The following is a 15,147-nucleotide window of genomic DNA, read 5'->3' as shown; positions in this document are numbered from 1 at the left end:
ATATGTCGATGCTGCGAAATATCCCTCCTGCAGAGAAGCAATGAATCTAGCTGTTACTGTCTCTATTCATTCAGATTACGGGCTTCGTTGGAGGCATGGGCTCGAGCACGTTTCGCATCGTTCCAGGCATGAGCTCGAGCACGCCGACCGAGGAGACCGCTGTGAGGTAGCCCTCGCTTCCATACATCACATGGCCACACATGACGAACACTACGCCAGTCCAACATACACAGTCATTGCAGACTCACAGGCTGCGTGGCGCGCCTTCGCGACTGGTGCTTCATCTTAGCAGGCTGCGCGTGCGCTACCACCAGTCAATCCCGATATATTCCCCACCGTGCGCATTGTTTGGACCCCTGATCGCCTCTCTCTCCCCGGCAACTGGAACGCCCACGCGCACGCCCGAGCAGCAATCTTCCTGGCGCTGTCAACGGAAGCGGAGGTGGAAGTAGACACCGAGGGCGCCTTGGTGGCTCTGAACACTTAGAGTTACATCACAGAATATTACCGCACACAAATAAGACGGCCACCACCACGCCGAGCACTGACCAAGGCCGTAGCTGTGGCATGGCGTCAACTTCACACTCACGCGAATCTAAACCTACAACACAAACACTTGTTCTTCCCCACCCTCTACCCGGACAAATGCCTGAGCTGCGAAGAAGATCGACCTACACTGTATCATTACGTTCGAGCCTGCACGACACCATGCGGCGGCGTCCCACATATAACCCTCCACACGTCTTCCTCTTCGGAAGATGCCCTTTCAAGCACGGCGCCGACAAGCCAGCGCCGGCTCACCGATCATGTCGAGAAAATAGCTGTGGAAAACGAGGCCATGGACAGAGAACCCTTCTTGAGACCGCTCTGACCGGCACGAACCCGCTAGACGAGCGACAGCTGGTCTGGGGAGCCAGCAGGATCGCGGCTGCACATGGAGCCCTCGAGTGAGGGCTCCACTCAAGAAGACGAGAACAGTCTAGTTTCCTAAAACGTTTTCCTCCTCCTCCACCAAAATGTCATGTTATCCTATAGAAAACTGCTTGTCGATTTCTCATTTAAAGAAGATATTTTCCCGTAACGGTACAAACCGAGACGGGTAACGCCAAGTCGGTAGGCACTAACACGGTGCCGTAGTCGTACACAGCTATTACGACCAAAAAGCGTGTGAAAAGACACGAAATTTCAAGCGCTAAATCAGATGTGTACAGCGCAGAAAGGCACATGACACACGAGCATTAATTGCAACAAAGTATTATGCGCCGGAGAAGGAATGTATAGGCAGAATATAAAGGAATATATAGGCTAAAATCACTGTGGAAAAAGAGAACTTGTATAAAAAACAACACGACAACCCTTCAATACTCGTCTTTTGCATCGGTACAAGTTTCTTTTTGAAAAAATTAAACCAGGCAATTAAAAATGCAAAAAAAAGAAATTCTTTGAGAGCAATCTTGTCGAATGCAGTAATGTGCAAAAAGGAAATGGGAATTGATTAATCAATACTTAAACGCGAAAACTAGTCAACAATCTACCAAAACTACCCTGAATGATGATTTAGCTCTTCACGACGCCTTACCTATATCCAATGCGCTTGTAATTTTTTTCTTCTGAAACACATGAAGCTGTTGAAGTTCGTGTTCTTCCACGTAAGCCACAGTTCTTCTCTTTAAGACCATGCACGCGCGAAGTCGTAGATGTAATAAGCAACCTCAATATCACAGGGGCTGGATTAGACAATACACATTCGTCCCACATTAAATGCGTCCAGCACATTATTTCCGAACTTTTCGGTCACGTTATGAATATCATTTTGGAGACAAGTTTCCCTAGTATATCAAAACTAGCTAAAGAACACAAATGCAGATTTACCGCCCCATGTCTAGGCCGCACTTCTTAAGCAAGGTTGTAGAAAAATTACTAGAAATACAAACACATACCTATTACGCTAAGGTTGTTATTTTATCACCTTTTCAGCTCGTTTTTAGACATGGGCATTCCACAAAAAGTGCGCTCTTATATTTTTTTATTGGATCAGGACGCAACTTGATAATGGTATGATAGCTGGAGCTGTTTTCATAGACTACATCAAAGCATTCGATAATATAAGTCATTGTATTCTGTTTCGTAAACTATTAAATTATGGCATTAATGGTCTGGCGTTAACTCTGATGAAAAGTTATTCATCTGATAGATACAGGAGCATGTGTTTAGGAGGTATATTGTCGCCTCATATATTAATTAATACAGGAGTGCCCTAAGGTTCAATTCCCGGGCCCCTCCTTTTTCTAACGTATATTAATGACCTTCCATCTTATTTAAATACAATTCAATGTCTATTGTACGCTGACGACCCAACCATCATGGCTTCTGGTAACACGTCTTCTGAATTAATTTCAAACATTGACTCACTGCTACGATCCTTACAGAACTAGGGGTCGCTTTAACTATATTAAAATTATTCCGCCTAAATCCAGTTTTGTGGTACTCCACGCCGCCCTCAAAAAATTACTTCAGACCTATCAATACACATCAATATTGTTGCCATACCACAAGCGCACTGCGCTATATTTCCAGACGTGACTGTTCACTCAAATTTAAAGTTTAAAAATCATGTTGCCTGTGTTGTTAATAATATAGGTTTTGGAATAAGGGCTCTTATCAGAACACGACCTTTTTCAAGTTAGGTACATTGCTGTCTATTTATTCCGCACTTATACACTACCATAATATTTAGTGTATTATTTCATGGGGTAGCATGCACTAAGATCATCTATCTAGTCTTATTTCTATGCATAAACAAGCGCTAAGAATCATCACTTTCTCTCATAGCATGCATTTTGAGCAAGTACAAAAATTTCAGGTCCTGATTTTCCTTTTTAAAGTCATGAATAAATGTACTTGAGTCAATTTTTTTCCTGAAACTGTATTTACTAATAAACACACGTTTTGCTTCGTCCAACAACTTCTTATTACCGAAAACACGGACTAATTATGGCGAGCCAACATATTACTTTGCCATCTCCACTTGGAACAACTCGCACCCTTCACTGAAATGACAAATGTCGTTGTACAGGTTTAAAAAAAATGTTAAAACACCACATGTTTGAATCCTGATATTTATTAGGATTTTGTCTCCAGAAACTTATCTATTACATTCATCTGCTGAACATTTGTTTGTATTTTGATGTTTGTTTACCTAGGATGGCTCTGCTCACGCAGTTATATATCACACTGTTAATGCAGTCATAGCAGGCCCTATTTTCAGTTTCGACTTTTAGGCCTCCTGCTATATACATGCCATATAACCATGTACTAAACCGCAAATCTGAAATAACAGTTGTTCAGTGTTCAATCTCATGGCCTGACATCAAAGGTGCGCAGCCTGTAAAAGAATCAGTGACAACGCAAGTACTGCAATTGTTTCGAGGACAGTGCAACAGATGCCTTGGACACACAGATATCCCCTAGCGGTCAACAAACTCTGCCTCGATGATTTTCTGCGCCAGTTTGCAGCTGCTCTTTGTGATGATGAAATCATAAAAGATCGTTGAACAGCTCTATTTCGCGTTGGGATCTTCTATTGGGCCGGAGCTGAGTAAAGCGCCAGAATCTGCACTCAATTCACATTTCCTACAGTGCACATCGAGGAATCCTCAGCACCTGTCCTTCACAACACTGAGGTACGGGTGTTCACAGAGGCGATCGTTTACACGCATTTCACTTATATCTGCATACGTTTTACCATAAGAAATCGGTAAACTATAAAAGACTGATTTCGCACACTTGCCGCACTTGTACTTCTGCTTCATTTTGCACCCAAGCTTCTGCGAAGAGCCGGAATTGGTAATTGTGCACATTTTTTTTTATGGCTTTCAGCTTGTCAGGAGCAAAAAAAAACAATTTTAAGTTTCGTCATTTCTCTCGTTTTTCTAGTCGATGTGACAAGCCGTGAATGCACGCGAAAACGTTGACACAGATGTGCTACCTGGAAATCGTGCTCAACGTATGGGTTATACTTGGGTCAGGGCAAGTAAAAATGACAGCCTCCGCTCGGTCCATTTGAAGCTCGGAGGGTTCGCAAGCACCACATTTTCAGCCCTCATAGTGGCATTAAGAGGAATCCTTTGCTTTTCATGAGGCCTGAATATTGTTTTATTCACATTCTCCTTGTGAATCTTTTCCACGCTTAGCGCTCATAAATATTCTCGCGTTTAACGCAACTGTTCTGTGTTCTTGATATTCGTGTCCTACATGTTATTCGCTTTGTACAGACCAGTAACAATGAAGCGACGTATTTTCATATTGCGTGTACAATGAACTACAGATATGATACGCACCCAGTTATTCATAAAACGGACGTCAGAAGTAAACGAAGAGAGATTTTAAGGAGCAGCTCCTCGCTGTCTCTTTGTCTCAGATATTATGTGATACACACCGTATATATTTACTGCATGTGTCAGAGAACATTTTAAAATAATTATAAATTTTGGTATTCCTATGAAGAAAGAAAATCTTTTGAGGAAGCAGCTACCAGGCGCGGCCCAAGACGTTTAGAATACAATTATTGCCATTTAAGCCACTAAGCAACAAAAATTCATAGTTTCCCTTATGGTGAAGCACAGTGTGCTTGGAAGTACCAGTTACGATTTAGAACCAATGAAGAAACGATGGAATATCAAATTTTTCAGCAAGTACAAAGATATAAAAAGCTCTAGAGCGTAAAGAAATCCGGTTCTTTTTTCCCGACTGAAGCCCCAACTGACGACATCATGCTGCAAGAAGCTCAATGCAAATGCCGTTTATGCTGCAGCAGTGCATTCAGCGCTTCGAACACAATTCGAACTTGCTGTTCTGTTATTCTACGCCGTCTAAATTTTTCTTTTTCACCGCTTGGTTAAAAGGAAAGGAGAGTTATCGCAATCTGTATGGTCGCTGTTTTTGAGAGTTGTAATGCATAAGAACACCCATGCCATGACGCAACAGAGCAGACTGTTCATTTAAGGAGAGAAGACACTCAAGAGCGCGATCAACTGGCGTAGCATTTTACCCAAGATCCCAAGTCGCTTGCACTCAGTCTCGGTTTCTTGCTTAAGAAAGCAGCCGATTTTTTAGCGTTGCATACGAGATTTATGTAAACATACCGTCTTTGCAAAATCAGTTCTCAATTTTCCCCTCGAATGGCTGTTCAGGACTTATGATGTTATTACTCTAATATTGGTGCACATCGTCAGTATAGGAAAACAACACGAATGTAACTCCTGCTGAACGCGAGGGTGAGGCTAAGTGAGGGCCGGCAAAGTCAAGATGGAGGCACGGAAATACCAGGGAATCGCTGAATATGACATAGTGTGAGGAAAGAATAAGGACTGAGCGATGAACCTGAGGGTATAAATGCAAAAACGCGGTAATCTGCATTCCGCTGGACGGCGCAATCACCCACTAATTTGTCGATGTGCTTGCAGCCAAATAGATTTGAGTTCGCTCTTCCCGGTGTCGCTATCCGGCTGTACACATCAGTTTCTTTTCAATGGAAGAGTGCAACTACTGATCCACTCGTGTCTATATTACTCACGTTTATCTTCTGCCTATGAGCAAGAAGTGATGTGGCGTATATATTACAAAAATATTGAGGTAGTAGCAAATAGATATAACGAATGATCGCAGGTTGGATGCGCGTGCGCAGTAAAATGCGTGTGGTCAGGTAGAGCGCATATATTTGCTGCCGCAGATTCATAGCTACACGCCGGTAGCCCCGGACACATCTCGCCATGTTCGCCTCCACTTTGCACTGTATTATAAGCAGCAGAGATTGCGGTATTGCAACGTGACATAATAAACCAGCAAGATTTTCGGGAAAGGAAACCGGTCCATATTTATCATCCAGCTAACGATATAGCTGAACTCTTGCAGAACGATCGCTCACACTCTCTTGTATTACACGAGGTGCTAAAGGGCGAAAATATGTTTAGCTCACCATATAATCGGAATAAATTTGGTTATTAACTTTTAGGAAGTAAGATGTGTAGTCAAGTATTCCTCCACATGGCTTCATTGCCAGGTTGGCAGAAACTACGGAAGTTGGTGGCATTTAGATGGAGGCGGAACGCTAAGGCGCGCGTCTGCTGTGCGATGTCAGTGCATGGTAAAGATCCCCAGGTGGTCAAAATGATTCCAGAGCCCTCCACTACGGCACATTTGTTCCTTTCTTCGCTCCGTCCCTCCTTTATTCCTTCCCTTACGGTGCAGTTCAGGTGTCCGCCGACATGTTAGACAGACACTGCGCCATTTCCTTTCCATCAAAACTAATTTATACTTTATTTATTATTATTATTCAATATGCCTTAAACGTATAATCCAGCAAACCACTTTGCGTTCGACGCGTGTGACAAACTTACCCAATGAGAGAAGCAGTGTCCTCCACAGATGGTACTTACCACTTTCTCGGAATAGGAAAACTGATTACCATTATTTTTAAGTGCACCTTCCTCGATTTCGAGCTGTCGATTTCTCCCCTCTGCTGGAATGTTGCACAGAATACTCTGTCAAGAGGGAAGAGGTCTTGTTTCTATTTTAAAGCTATTTTTTCTTTTTCTGATATTTACTATTTATAAGCATTATATTGAGGCGTGTCAGCCATACTGATATATTCCAGGTAATAAAGCACTCAGGTAGAGGTTCGGTGTCTTTTTGTGCTCGTTTGAAGATAAAGGCAGAAGGGCTGAAGCTCTTCGCCTGTTCGACTTTCCTCATCAAGGGTTGATTTCGTCCTCCGAAATAGCTCCGCACCGAGCGTTCTTGAGTATGCACTCTTTCACCAAGTTTGCTTACATTGCTGCTCCTGTGCAAAAACTGCTGCCACAGATGCGCTGCGTGGCCATTCATTACATTGTTTCAAGTAAAAATTTTAACCGCAATATTCACTCAATCGGGGCTCGCTGTTTTCGTTACCACCGAATTTCAGCCCCTCTACGTGCAATAAAAGGAATACTTTAATGCTTCATTGACCTTATAATGTTTCCTTAACGCTCTCCTTGTTCTCACTCTTTTGCATGCTTTGCATTTATTAAAATTTCCACGGCAAATGCTACCGAGTTGAGTTCCAGATCTTCTTAAATATTGTAACTTTTGTTTTGTAGCGATAGCTACATTACGATAACATTTCAAGCCTTCAGTATGGCGGCGCAGCCACCCTGTGGCTGCGCCGCCACGCTGCCACATGGTTGATCACGTGAAGCGGAGGAACTGCCGGCGGCGCGGCGCCGGGGCTGATCACGTGGTTGGTCACGTGACCAAGTTCCACTCCGCCATATGTAGCTATCGCGTCACCGCAGGCTTCACCAGAGCTAAACCACCCCCCAATTTTTTTTGTTTAGTTCTCCGAAGTCATTGTGATACCTGTAGTGATCTCTGGCTATGCACAAATTTTCCGATTCTTATTTATTCATTTCTTTGGGACGCTAAATGTGCCGCACGGAATAAAACGGGATGTCATTAACGAACGTTATTAAACGTTACGAAAATGCATGAATTACGGTTATGTATAAAAAGTGACATAATCTTCGGGCGTAAATGTTTTTCGTTAGCTACAGGTGGAAATCGGAATCATTGTTTGAGGACAGGCCTGCATCTTGGAGAACGCGAGTGCGCACCAGAGAAGTTAATAGGCATGTCCACAATAGGTGATGCACAGTGGTGTCAGAAGCCGCTCTTTCGCAATGAGGGCATTTTTCCGGCGCAGGAATCTTCTCACTTTGCTACTGGTGGCGAACTGCAGGCGCAAGGGCCACTCCAACCCGCAGCCGCCTCAGAGACCTCCTCCGCACGTGATAGGTTGGGGGAAGGTGGTGGGTACAGGGGGAAGAAGAGCCTCGGCAACCGGTTCTAAATCCAATGTATCTGCTGATAATATTCAACCTATTGCCCCTTCTGCCTCCACGCCTGTGAGTGTAAATGTGTCTGACCCAGTCTCCATCTCTAATGCTTGTGAGTCAGACATTGAAATGACAACTCAATCTCAGAAGCGTCGTGCTTCTTCTCCTTCTAAATCAGATCATCTGCATGTCAAGACCAAGAAAGGTTCGTCACGAACTGCAAAGAAATCAGATGTGTTGAAAGAGGCTGTTGCTTGCTCATTTTTAATGCAGTAATCATGGCTGGTATTTCAGTTTTGCAGTGGAATTGTCGACCTATCGCATATTCTTTCCAAGATTTACACCAGCTTATTCTTTATTTATCTCCAGACAATATTTTACTATATGAATCGTGGCTCTCTAAAAATCGTCCTTTTGCAATTCAAAGTTACTCTCTTTTTAGAGCTGATCGCCAAAACTGTACCATCGCGCTTAAGTATCTCAGACTATAATGCAACCTGATTGTGAGATTCTTGCAGTTGAAATCGTTGTGCCGCAGTGTGCTCCTGTTACAGTTGCGAATATCTACTTCCCCGCCGGTGTCCGCAGCACGGACGGGCTAGATGCTTTACTGCGCAACAGCAAAAATGTAGTTCTGGTTGGGGATTTATATTCGCACCATGTTATATGTGGTGTCAGGACAGACTACATCGGGCAGTTACTTTGGCCTTGGATGTCAGAAAATGGTGTGTGCTCTTATAAAAGTCGCGCCATAACTTACATGAGGGCAAATTCTCGGTCAACTATTGATTTAACCTTAGCTGTCAATGGTATTGGCGTATCTTCGTGGTCTACTATTGACCACGGCACGTCAAGTGACCACTATCAAACCACTTTCACTATTGCATGCAGCCCGCTTAGGGCGACTGGTAACGCACATAAATTTGTCAATACTACACTATTCAAGAGACTCCTAGGCGAGGCCTACTCGTCGGTAGTTTCCTCGGATAATTCTGACCGCGGTCCTCAAGTTTTAACTTCAGTGTTCGACAACACTCGGCGTTCAGTCTTTACGGTTCAGTCAACCGTTAAAAATAAGACTCCTTCTAACTGGTGGAATGAAGCATGCGAAAAAGCTTATCGTCGGAGGAAAGCAGCATGGAAGAGCCTAGCGCATAACCAGTGCCCCAAGAACAGTATCAATTATAGATTCTTTGCAGCATCTTTTGAAAGAACAATATCTAAGGCTAAGGATGATTACAATGCGAATCTCAACACTTCTTTGTCCAACCCAGTCAATCGCAAATCTCTCTATAGATACATGGAACGTACTAACGTGCTGCCTTCTCGTATCGCTCTATCCACTGTGTTGCCCCCTCGGGATGAAAAACAACAATTTGAGTCCATAGCTCAGGGCCTTGCTGTGGGTTTTCATGCTCGCACTGCCTTTCCTTCGACCCCATCATATTCGAGTGCAGATTCTATTGAGGTCACTGTATCTGATTTAACGCCTTTAGTAAATTGTCTGCAGTCTGCTGCCCCTGGGGTAGACGGAGTGACTGTTGGCATGCTGAAGATACTAATGCAAGACTTTGCCTTGGACCTCTTGCAGATAGTCAACTCGTCTTTGGGAAAAGCGTGGATTCCACAAAATTACAAAGCAGCGAAAACAATTTTATTGCTAAAAAACCAGACAAAGGGGTATGAGCTCGACAATATTCGGCCGATTGCTCTTACATCAAATTTGGTTAAGCTTGTAGAACGGGTAGTCTTCAGCCGCCTCACAAGTCATGTTCTGTCTCTTCGAGGCTTCAGTGAGGCTCCGATTGGTTTTCGCAGTGGGTGCTCAATTTGGACCGCGCACATAGACTTGGAGAGCCGTATTAGGGTTGCTATGATGCAAAAAAGGTATCTGCTTTGTTTACTTTAGATATTGCTAAGGCGTACGACAGCGTAGAACACAGCATCTTGCTTCAAAAACGAGCTGACGTAAAACCTTCTTCGTACCTTTTTGCCTGGATAAGGGAGTTCCTAAGGACCAGATCTTTCTTTTGCTCTAAGGGTACAGTAAGTTCTAACACATACGTTTAGTCTAGAGGTGTCCCACAAGGCTCCGTTCTTTCGCTGTTGTTGTTTAACACATTAATGCGTGATATGACTATTCACCCGGAGGTCACAGTTTATGTGTATGCTGATGATATTGCATTTTTCGCTTATGCCAAAAATTTTCATATCCTGTATCAACTGTTGCAGGAGTATTTAAATGCTCTTGAAGTTTGACTTGACAACCTGCTGTTAACCTTAAATGTCAACAAGTGTGCCGCCCTTGTCTTTCCACCGTCAGCCCCTCTCTACATTTCTTTGTCGTATCATTCTATCTAAATCCCGCAAGCTTATTCCGTTAAATATTTGAGTTTACTATATCGCCCGCGGTTAGACTGGCGGCCCCATATTAAAAGCATAGTGCATAAATGCGAGCGTGCCCTTGATCGGTTGGTTAGGATCAGCAACAAAAAATTTGGTATGCGTCAGGACACTTTGCTCTTTCTTAATAAGGCCTATGTGCGGCCAATACCTCAATTCGGCTCTGTTCTCTTTCTTGGCTGCCCGAAGTGCAAGCTTCAACCGCTGTTTGTTACGGAACGCCGCGCTCTGCGCCTTTGCTTAGGCCTGTGTAAATCAATGGCGAATGCTGTGCTGTACTTGGAGGCGCGGATAGCTGATCTTAATTCGAGGTTTCAACTTCTTACTGTGTCGACGTTTTTAAGGTCTCTGGAACATGTTCCTGGATTGGCTAGCCCCATTTTCTCAACGAACCGGCGCCATTTTCCTTTCCACCAAAAACCAATTATTATTATTATTAACCCATCTTTATTCTTTTGTACTTCTTGGCCTAGGTACATGATTCCTCAGGTTGTGTTCAATAATTACCTGTTTTCAAAAATTTCCATATCGATAAATTCTGTAGTACAGTTATCCCCCGCCGCGCTGACCATGTGATCTTTGATGACACCGTCCCAGTGAATGCGAAAGGTCTGCCTGCCAGTGTATTAAAATTGCTTATTGAGGAGTATGTGGATAATTTTCCTGACCATATAGCCGGTTTTACAGACGCCTCCCAGCAAAATGAAAAGGCAGCCCTCGGCATTTACTCAATGGCTCTCGATTGGAGTTACTCATTTCGGGCCGCAGACTATACCCCTATTTTTGTAGCCGAGTTTCTGGCCATTGAAGTGGCCTTAACTAGGGTTTCCTGCAATTTCTCTCAGGTTATTATACTTTCAGAGAGCCTTTCCGTCTTGACAACAATAGAAAAATCGAGGGATATCTCTATGAGTCGTTCCCTTCGATATTTTCTTCCACCGCATATTACAGAAGTTAGTTTTCACTGGGTCTCTGGGCCCTGTGGCATTGCCTGTAATGATAGGGCTGATTTTGTAGCTAAGTCCGGCCTTGGGGGACCTATTGTCCCATTCGTACTCAATACTGTCTTCTTGACTGCAGCACGCCTCCAACGGTTCCAGCGCCTCCAATACTGGAGCCACGAGCCTCTTCTTGCTGTAGCGGATTTTCAACACCTGGCATTTCCTTGGAGGGTGCGGATGTACACTTTGAGGAAATGTGAGGTGTCCATGATCCTCTTGCGTTGCAGAATACCGCGACTAAACCTCTATTTATGCCGATCAGGGTTATCGCTAACCAACATTTGCGAGTCTTGTGGCGAAATAGAGTCTATGTATCACTTGTTCCTCTTTTGCAGGCGGCTCACTTCACTCCGTAGAACATACTTGGAGATCCCCCTCGCTCGACTGGGGCTCCCTTTATCTATTCCGATACTACTCTCCTTTTGGGCAAGCGCCAAGGGGTATGCCTTGAAATCTGTGTGCGATTTAATTCACGGGTATATAATTGCATCAGGTCGATTCTTATGCTAATATGTTAATTCACGGATTTTACATTTTCTTTTTATTTCAACTTTTTTCTTCATATTTGCGCCTTCTTCATAAAATTATCCCATTATTTCACTTCTTACCCACGTGTGTATTTGTATAAACAATGTACCCTGGCCAATCCCCCACCATGGGTACGTGCCATTCAACCAGAGGCCATCATCATCATCATCATCATCATCAGCTCTCGCTGTGGCTAACGCTGGGTCGTCGTATGCGCTGCTCTCTAGTACCCTGATTCGGCGTGCTCGCCAGATTGAGACGACGCATCGGGATTGAGACGATTCAGTGGCCTGGAAGGCGAAACGAGAAGCGGCGCGGCTTCGAAGTCAAACTTAACATCACCGTCAGATGAACGCAGCAAAATGTCAGGGCAGACGAGCATAGAAGTAGCTGACATTTTGGCCGTGCTGGGACCTTCATGGAGCCGCCGCCTGCAAATGTGTACTAAAGAATTAACAGCAAGCTAGAAATATTGAACAGCATCGGAAACCCAGCCGCAGACAGCTTTTTGCTTACTTTTTTCTGACGCTTTATGTTAGCAGCTTTCAAATTTTTGTGTAGAAATTATGTTTGTCGACTACCATATCCGGCAGTGCAGCAAAATATAAGCGCATGAGACAGGCGCACCAAAGCTAGTGATGGATACTTGTTAATTGTTCATTTTCACACACTTTGAAATTGTGATGGGCGTTCTAATAGCTCACACATTTTTTCTTCTCGGAAAGCAAATTTATGCAAATCATGTTGTGAATTATTCCTTCGAACTTCTGTGCTTGTTACTGAGCGAAATCCAGCACATTCTCGTTTTCGATTAGCAGCATTTTTGTTGCCCGAACGACAATGCTTGCGATTCCTATGACCTATTTGTGCCGTCATCCACGGGATTTTCTATCTCTCTTCTTCAGCACAGCATTTTTCTCGCTCCACACTGATTTTAAACAAAAGAGCTCAATGAAACATTCTTGCCTGAAAATTGTTACTAAGCAAATGTTAACAAACATCTTGCTTTACAAAACACTGCGAGTGTAATGTAAATACACCGGGCTGCAATAATAACGCACGCAAGACATAATATTATTGACCCGTGCACTTGCGTTTCTGCATTGTTTGACTACTACCTAAGCCGGCACGTTATGTCGGAAGTAACAGGTCCTAAAATCGCGCCGCTGTACTGATAAAAAGCTGGGTTCGAATTTTCTAGCTTTCATAGAATATGCAGTTTGTCAATTTTCTAAGCAGGAACAAACTGTTGAGAGTTAACCCTGATCTGTAAACCACGTCACTGTAATCAATAAAAAGAATAGCACTTTTTAGCCGCCTTTATTGATTGTGTTAGTTCAGGAGTCAATTTTGTTCTCAGAAAGCTGTTTTCTGAATGCAGCGATAGCAGCTTTCGACGTGACAGCGAAACATTGTAGTGTACTGCAAATAATGGTTTTGCATCGACCATGATCTGGCGCAATCCTGATTGCATTGGACGTTTAGCATACCAAGTTTTCAACGGGTTAGAGCCCGACCAACCCACTTACGATCAAAAGTACCCTTTTGATATCAACATCAGATCTCTCGCTTCACGATGAAATCCAAGGTCACCATTGCTCATACCTTGCATGATTGTCCTTGGGACATCTTGCCGAAGGGCCAGAAGCTATCGAATCCCCAAAAGCGGGGGGCTGCTTCGCAAAGCTCTGAACTGGACGTCCAATTCTCGGTTTGCAGGCAGAGCCTCAAGGGTTCAGGGCCACTTTTTAAGGCTTTACCCCTTGAGACTCCCACAAAAATGTTTTTCGACGAACAAACTTTTATCTCTCTGTCTCTCTCTCTCTTTCTCTCGCAGAATAAAAGAGCGGGTGTATCTTGTTCTGAAACAATATCATACACATAATTCCTTTAGTCCTAATAATCTCATATAATATATCTTATGGTTCTCCTATATATGTGTTATTCTCTTATGATATCCCATATGTTTCTCGTATCAATGTGTTTTGTGGGATACACTGGTATATATTTTCATCCCGCGGGCCAGAGCGAACGCGTCGAAGTCAGGAGACCACGCGCACGCGCCACCAGGGATGTGGGGAGAGGGCACTCCTGCCACTCTGCTCATTCCCGAACCGTGACCTGACGTCCCCACAGCACACTGGTGACTTAGGGAAGGGCTGCATTTCTGTGATCGTTAGTGCAATGCCCGAGGAGAAGGAAAAGAGGAGCTCACGGCGAGGTAACTCTCTCTTGCTGCTAGCCTCCACCTGACTGCCCCGAGGGAAACCTCTGCTGCCTGCCGACCCGCGAACGCTATGGCGGTCTACAACGACGACTTGTTGAGCTACCGAGCGTCTATTTTATGGGGTAAAACATTTTTCCGCGGTGTGCTTTACCTTGCGTTAGAGCAATAAACAATTTCCTAGCGTGCGCTGCCGTTCCCTATTTCGTCCTGAGGTGCCGTGGCTGCGACTCTGCGCCACGGGTTGGGGAAACGTGTCGCGTACAAGTAACCTCTGTGCGTAGCTAGCACGGAAGTTCGCCTTCCCGGACAGCTAGGCACAGAGTGACCACATACATTATAGGAAATGTGTTACATGTGTCTCATATATATTAGCCTCACATGTCACGTGTAAGATATGTATGAGATTGTGGAGGTAGAGGAAGTTTCGGATGAAAACAAACATAACGGCTATTAAATATCTGCCAAGCAATAGAGAAAATGAAAAAAGTTAAAAATAAAAACTTCTTCAAATGCGATACCACCACCATCTCGCAAACCTGCAGCTGGATGCGCTAACCTCAACATTGCCACTTTTTTTTTTTCCTAAATGAATCATTTATAGTGAGACCGCTAGTTTGTGAACCGTCAAAATTTCCTAATTCATGCAGTCTTCATTTTCTGATGTGAAATAAAGACCACTACACTGCACCTGCCGCAAGAGCTTGCATTATTTGTGTGGAATGCACGCTATTTTTTTACGCGTTGCGTTTTTTCTGTCTAGTGTTAAGTTCGGCCGCAACAAGAAAATTCTGCCTGAAGTTCACCAAGTCTTCCTGCAGGCTCTCAGGATGTTGTGAATTTAGATGTGAACAGTTATCAGCATTGGACACCTTGGTATTTCACTATTTTCACAGCGCTGCCCCTTTCCTTCGTTGTGTTTTCGCTGCGCACGTATTTTTTCCTAAACATGGACCTCGGCTGCGATGACATTTAGTGTTACTCGCTATGTAGCTTTACAACCACTACACAGAGCTTAGAAGGTCAAAACTACGTTCCAACTGGAAGCATATATAAGCGCATATGACCCTGATGACAGACATTTTAGCTGGGCGGCATTTAGAGCAAGAGGGCGCAA

The 15,147-nt window shown here is 43.9% G+C and overlaps 1 long non-coding RNA gene across 1 annotated transcript in view; it reads right to left on the bottom strand.

The window, feature by feature from the left end:
• Nucleotides 1-1,728, bottom strand: part of LOC144107057 (uncharacterized) — a 74,881-nt gene extending 73,153 nt beyond the window's left edge. Inside the window, exon 1 of the long non-coding RNA XR_013309207.1 lies at nt 1,580-1,728. This is a non-coding gene — a long non-coding RNA (uncharacterized LOC144107057). The remainder of the gene's footprint in view (nt 1-1,579) is intronic.
• Nucleotides 1,729-15,147: the final 13,419 nt, after the last annotated feature.

This window comes from Amblyomma americanum, chromosome 10, assembly GCF_052857255.1.
Source record: "Amblyomma americanum isolate KBUSLIRL-KWMA chromosome 10, ASM5285725v1, whole genome shotgun sequence".
NCBI lineage: Eukaryota > Metazoa > Arthropoda > Arachnida > Ixodida > Ixodidae > Amblyomma > Amblyomma americanum.
The sequence above is the reverse complement of the archived record's forward strand: the minus strand, read 5'-3'. Positions and strand labels throughout refer to the sequence as shown.